This window comes from Protobothrops mucrosquamatus, unplaced genomic scaffold, assembly GCF_001527695.2.
Source record: "Protobothrops mucrosquamatus isolate PMUCROS unplaced genomic scaffold, P.Mucros_1.0 scaffold1146, whole genome shotgun sequence".
Lineage (NCBI taxonomy): Eukaryota > Metazoa > Chordata > Lepidosauria > Squamata > Viperidae > Protobothrops > Protobothrops mucrosquamatus.
In genome coordinates, this window is record NW_015387362.1 from 321,593 (window position 1) to 328,798 (window position 7,206).

Genomic DNA, 7,206 nt, shown 5'->3' on the forward strand with positions numbered 1-7,206 from the left:
TGGGTGCCTCTGTACGGGACCTATGGACCCTCTTTGCAGCTCTCTGTAGCAGAATGCCTGCAACAGAGCAACCTGTTTCTTTTTGTCCTTGATTGGTTGGTTGGTTGGTTTTGGAAAGGGTTCCATGGTGGCGCATGGGGAGATCCTTCAAGTAGCCGGTTAAATTTCAACCTGGCTGATGCACTCGGAACCTCTACAGCTGCCCTCTGCTATAGCCCTCCACCTCCCGCACACCAGTGTGTCGTCGTCATGTATTGGATCTAAACACGAAATAAGTGTCCCTTTGTGTCGAGTGTGTTAAGTGTCCACGTGCATCTGTGTATCCGTGTGCGTGTGTGCGGAAAGAGGTGGACAGCTGAATTGCTTTGCCTGAATTGACTCTGTACCCAAATGCGGTCCTTCAGGGGCAGAAAGGCTGGGAAGAAAAACAAAATTCCCAACGCCGTCTTTGTTCGTTCACTCTCCTGGTTCACCTGCGCCAAACAATGCATGCACCCACCCACCCTTTCTCAGCAGATAATAAAGGATCCTGCAGAGACAGTCATCAATCCATCAGGCCTCTTCTCTCCCAAGTCTGTCTGTGTGGTTGTTGGCCCAAGATCAGAGGCTGTTCATTATCTGTCCCTATGTAAATCCACCTCTTTGGCCATTACAAGAATCACAGAGTAAGGCAATGTTTCTCAAACGTGGCGGCTTGAAGATGTGTGGACTTCAACTGCCCAACAGGGCCAGCTGGGGAATTCTGGGAATTGAAGTCCACGTATCTTAAAGCCTCCAAAATTGAGCAACATTCCTCTCAAGTGATGCTAAGAGTGCAATCAATTTTCTATTCTGCATAGGTCTCTCTCTCTCTCTCTCTTAAGCCAAAACATTGTAAGATCTCTGTTACTGAGAGGTTTTTTTTTATTGTTCAGCTTGGGATGAACACGAAAGGCAAGCCTCGACTATCAAAAGAAATACATTTTTAAAAAGCTATATATAAATAGATATATGTGAGTCTTTGGTCATTCGGGTTTTCTCCCGTGTAAGATTAGAAGTATCATAGCGACGTTTCGATGAAATCACATTCATCATCATCAGGCTTGTGCTTTTAGCTGATGATGAATGTGATTTCATCGAAACGTCGCTATGATACTTCTAATCTTACACGGGAGAAAACCCGAATGACCAAAGACTCACATATAAACACCCGTGAAAACCTTAAAAAACAAATAGATATATATATATATATGTTGCTTTATTCATATTGTCTGGTTCGCATTCCCCTCCTGTGCTTCTCTTCCCCAGCCCTTACCCAATTTATAAAAATAAACTTTTTGAAATTTGGAGGAAATTTGCTTTTTAAAATCATGGGACGTTGCAATTCTTTACATATATGTCTGCACCACTTCATGTGTGGCTACAATGGCGCAACTACCCCAATAGGTAATTGCGCTCAATTCTACTTGAACATATTCAAATGTGTTGAAATGAGATCTGAGAAGTGGTCAGAATAAACCCTAAGGCAGTGGTGTCGAACCTATGGCACGGGTGCCAGAGGTGGCACTCAGAGCCCTCTCTGTGGGCACGTGCGCCATCGCTCCAGTCCTAGGCCTTCAGCTGGGTTTTATAAAACCTTTTCGCTTTAGGCCTCCACTGCCGTGTCCCCCCCCCAAAAAAAAGGTTCAATCAATCAATTTCAACTTCTCGGGGGAAAAGAAAAGATCTTGCAAAGTTGGAATTGGTTGATTGAACTTTTTAGTCCCACCCAGTCTGCCGTTACCACCGCAGCCACGCCCACCCAATGGGTCACACCCACCCAATGGGCCACACCCACCCAATTGGCCACATCCAGCCAATGGGCCATGCCCACCCGGCACCCGACCATGCATAATTGGGTTTTGGGTTGCAGTTTGGGCACTCGGTCTCTAAAAGGTTCGCCATCACTGCCCTAAAGGGCAATGTTTCAAAATGAAAAAGAGCACAGTCAAAGGTGTTTGGGAGAACATGAAGTATCCATCAAGATAGGGATGGTGTATGGCACATCATTTGTAACATGTGCTCATGACATCATGAAGCACATGCATGCCTGTGACCATAGAGATATGTAAAAATATGGGGCTAGATTGCCTGTTATCCCAATCAATGAGTTCTGGCAAATATTCCTTCCAAGAAATCACTGTTAAAATGACTGCATGATCAGTCAAGTTGTCATGCATCAGGGATATAAGATTCTCTACAAGCAGCAGGCATTTTTCTACACTGAAATATATTCTGCGGATGATCGGTGAAATATGACCACCCCCTCTTTCCACTACTGCACAGAGAAAATACTGATGTACGTTCATATCAAGATTAAGAGGGAAAAGGTAGGTCTGAATTTTTCCATGCCATCTTACCCCGTAGAACAGTGGCCAATATGTCAAGAGATTCTAACTCTATCTGCAAAGGCCAAGCATTAAATAAAATCAAGTACTGTCTCTCTGGGTCATTTGAAACTTCGGTTGGAATCTCTGAGGTTCTCAATCATGATGATTATAATCAATTTTCTGCGGTGAGTTCAACTGATCTGGAATAACGAAGGTTTGACAATCCCACAGAATTTTCTGAAATATTTGGCAAAAAGTTGCAATGGCTTTTACGTGCTGTATGCCATTCACGAAGTTTTTGAGCAATGCTGAACAAAACTGCTGTCCAATGTACTGAAAAGTTTGCGCTTGTATGCAAATATGCCGTTTGCTATACTTTGGGTCTAAAAGCAATTGAAAGGCATATTTTCACTATTAACTCAAATTGAACCTAAAGTACTGGATATAAAATATCGAACAGAATTTTGTTCACTGAGTACTACCCAGTTTTTACCGAATATTTGGCCATTTGAAAAACAGTAACACAATTTTAAACATTCAGTGTATAAAATGTTTTCTGCAAATTGAAAAAAAGGACATCTTAATGTACTTTTGTAGAAGGAACTCATGCATTGAAATCCTGTATACATTTTCTCATAAGTAAACCTCACTGGATCTAATAGGGTTTGTTTCTACACTTATGCTTTACTCCTTCAGTGTCCAAAAACTTGCTTTTTGAGTGTGACCAAAGATTTGCAGTTTAGATCAAATTTGAATTTGGGATTAGAGAATTAAATGAAAGCAAATTGGTCTTGAGGAAATTCTCTGTGGGTTTTTGTAAGAAAGCTCGGTAATCCTGCTTATATATTATGAAATCTGAATACAGGTAGTCCTTAACTTACGGACACAATTGGGCCCAAAATTTTCGTTGCTGAGACATCTGCTAAATGAGTTTTGCCCCATTTTATGACTTTTCTTGCCACAGTTCTTAGGTGAATCACTGCAGTTCTTAAATTAGTAATATAGTTGTGAAGTGCAACTGGCTTCCCCCACTGACTTTGCTTGTCAGAAGGTCACAAAAGGTGATCACACGACCCCAGGATACCGCAACCATCATAAATATGAATCTGTTGCTAAGCATCTGAATTTTAATCGCATAATCATACAGATGCCACAATGGTTGTAAGTGTGAAAACCAGTCATAAGATACTTTTTTCAGTGCCATTGCAACTTCAAATGGTCACTAAATGGACTGTTGTAGGTGAAGGACTACCTGTAATTCAGAAATAACAGCAAAGAGAACGGGTGAGAAATTAGGTTTTCTGTCACTAATGAAGGAGAATATACGTGTCCTAGATCTAGGATAATGTTGCAGGATTCAATCTGGGTCAGTCACTGGGACCAGATGTTTTCTCTTCCAACTTTTTGGACTCATACTGGTGCCCATCTTCAGGGAATTTCTCTCTAGCAGATCTATAGATAAGTTTTCTGTCTCTGATGGGAGGGATAAGAGTGCTTAGAAAACAGTTTTACTTGGCCTCAGGCTGTCCAGCTATTTTGAACTAAAACTCTCTTACTCCCCCAATAATTTGGTTGTGTTGGGACAGGAGGAGGAGCTCCATCAAATTGGAGAGTATCAAGTGTTTGTTGGTGATGAAGATCTGTTGATTGCAATGCCCTTAATCTCAATCCGTATGCCAGAGATTAATACATATCTGTGGAGCATCTGTTTGGGAAAAGCTGCTTATAAAAAGTGTTCCTTCCAGCTTGGTTTTTCACCTTTTATTCTCCTTTTGCCCCAGAGCTTCTAAAATCTAGCTTTTTTGAAGAAGGAATGAAAAAGCAGGTGTCCTCCATTGCCATCGCAATACGTCCACAGATAATGCCAGTCCAGTACAAACAGTCGGAAAAGAAGTTGAAAAGGTTTCAAACTTTATCTCATACTGTAACAAACATAATGGTGACTCTTAGTCATGAAATAAAAATATATCTACTGGGGGGGATGACCGATCTAGACAAAATAAGAACAAGGCATCATCACACTGGCAAGAAAGGTGAATATTGGCGAATTGTGATTTTCCCACTTGTAACATGGTTGTGAAATCTGCAGATCGTCGGAAAGGCTAAACAAAGGGAAAACTATGCTTTTGAAAGGTGATTCGGCAGAAAAATGGTGAGAATAACATACAGTACCAAATGCTATTTTTTTATAAAAAAAAACATTTAGAACAGATGAATAACACCAGGCTGCTCACTGAAGCACTAATAATACTTAATTTCACTGAGTCATATAACCACAATAAAGACATTCTATTCTATTCTAATAAGACCTTGATACAGAGAGTCCTCAATTTACAACAACTGAGTCCAACATTTCTGTTGCTAAGCAAGACAGTTGTTAAGTGAGCTTTGCCCGCATTTTACAGCCTTCCTTGCCTTGGCTATTAAGTGAAGCACCACCCCAGGGCAGTCCGTCTGGCAGGTCAACAGCCTCTTCATAAGAGTCCCATCTGGAGGTGCCAAAATTCTTGTGGAAAACGAAAGAACTCTTACGAATTCCAGAGGGGTTTAGCAGAGAGATTTATTTGCGCAGGTTCAGAAGCATAATGGAGATAGGCAATTCTGAACAAGGAGGGCGGGATTAGACTTCAGTTTTATACTATCCTTCTTTCAGGAACAAAGGGACTACACATGGTAATACACTGTAATACATTAGGATCGTTTCTCACGGGCATACAATGGTAGGTTTTGCTACATACAAAGTATCCACGTGCAATGCGCATTTGGTTAGTCACATATTACTGACACAGAACTTTCCCAGTGAATTTTCCCAGTGATTATGCATTACATCATTATTCTAGCAATTATGCAGACAAATCATTATTCTAGTTATTGTTCATTTTACTACATTAGTTAAGTGAACCTGGCTTCCCTATTGACTTTACTAGTGAGAAGGTCGCAAAAGGAGATCTCATGCACCCGGGACAATGCAACCGTCATAAATACGAGTCAGTTGCCAAACGGCTGAATTTTGATCATGTGACCCTGGGGAATGCTGCAATGGCCGTAAGTATGAAAAAGTGACAAAAATCTCTTTTTTTCAGTGCCTTTGTAACTTTGAACCGTCATGAAATAAATGCTTGCAAGCCGAGATGTACCTATACTTGAGAAAAATAAAAAAAAAATAAGGTTATTTAGAAGCCACCATTAACGAAACTCGCAGAAGAATTCAAAGCATGCAGTTACCGCTGGACCCATAATCGTAGCAAAAGGACGCCCATCAGCTCATTCAGAGCCAAAAGCGACAACAAAACCAATTTTTTGCAGTTAGTTATCCGGCTTGGAGTAAATGACTCCAACGGGCGCGCATGCGCACTTTCCTTTCACAACCGCTCCGGAGACTCGGATGACCTCATCCTCCTTAATTCCAGCAGTCTGAAATTTAGTCAAGGCGAGAGAAAGCGCGCCTGCGCGTGCCCACGGCGAATCAGCGGCGCTCGGGCCGACGGTGGGAGCCGTCTAGCCAATGGGAGCCCTTTCTGGCGCCCGGACGAGGAGGTGCGCCTGCGCGTGGGCGGGGCAAAAAGAAAATTTGAACGGGCGGCGGTTAAAGAGAGAAATCGATCGCGGCGGTTGTTGTGACAGCGAAGCGGCCCAGGTAGGCCCTGAGGCGGCTCGCGCCGGGGGGGGGACGGAAATCGGAGGGCGGCCGGAGCTGATCGAGGAGGGCCCGAGGCCCGGTGGGGCAGAAGGGAGGAAGCGGGGAGACGGCGATCTCCAAACGGCGGGACGCCTGGCTGGACTCGGAGCGGCCGGGTGAAGAGGCGCCCCGAGGGCTTCTGCACCCGGGATCCTGCCCCGGGGTTGTCTGAACTGACGTGTCTTCTGCCAGGTGGGTTCCCTGCCTTCAGACGACACCCGGGGCCTCGCATACCTTCCTGCGCCCAGGTAACGCCGGCCCGACACCCTGCCCGGGGGCAGCTACAAGGCCTGAGCCGGCTTTGGGGCTGGGCTCAAACACCAGAGTGGACAATGGGCTCGATTGCTTTGTTTCTGGTTTGGGGAGGGGTCCTTTAAACTCGGACAGACCGGATAATAACACGAGGAAGGTGCCTGGAGGGCAGCCCAGCCCCCCCTTCTCTCCCCCCCCTTCCCCCCTAGATAAGATCACCTTTATTGTCATTTTTTTTTTTACTGTGGGCACAAGGGCACACATCAAAAATGAAATTTAGTTGCCCGCTCTCAAAGCGAAACCCATACACGACACACAGCTAAACATACTATGTGCAACGTATGGATAGACCTAACGTAGTAAAATGAACCCTTATTAGAATAATGATTTGTCTGCATAACTGCAATAATGATGTGTCTGCATAATTGCTAGAATAATGAGGTCGTGCATAATCACTGGGAAAATTCACTGGGAAAGTTCTGTGTCAGTAATATGTGGCTAACCAATTGCGCATTGCACGTGGATACTTTGTACGTAGCAAAACCTTCCATTGTATGCCCGTGAGAAACGATCCTAATGTATCACAGTGTATTATCGTGTGTGGTCCCTTTGTTCCTGAAAGAAGGGAAGTATAAAAACTGAAGTCTAATCCCGCCCTCCTTGTTCAGAATTGCCTGTCTCTAATATGCCTCTGAACCTGCGCAAATAAACCTCTCTGCTAAACCCCTCTGGAATTCGTAAGAGTTCTTTCGTTTTCCACAAGAAGATCACCTTTATTGTCATTTTTTTTTTACTGTGGGCACAAGGGCACACATCAAAAATGAAATTTAGTTGCCCGCTCTCAAAGCGAAACCCATACACGACACACACCCTAAACATACTATGTACAACGTATGTATAGACCCACACCCTTTGCAAGGTGAAAGG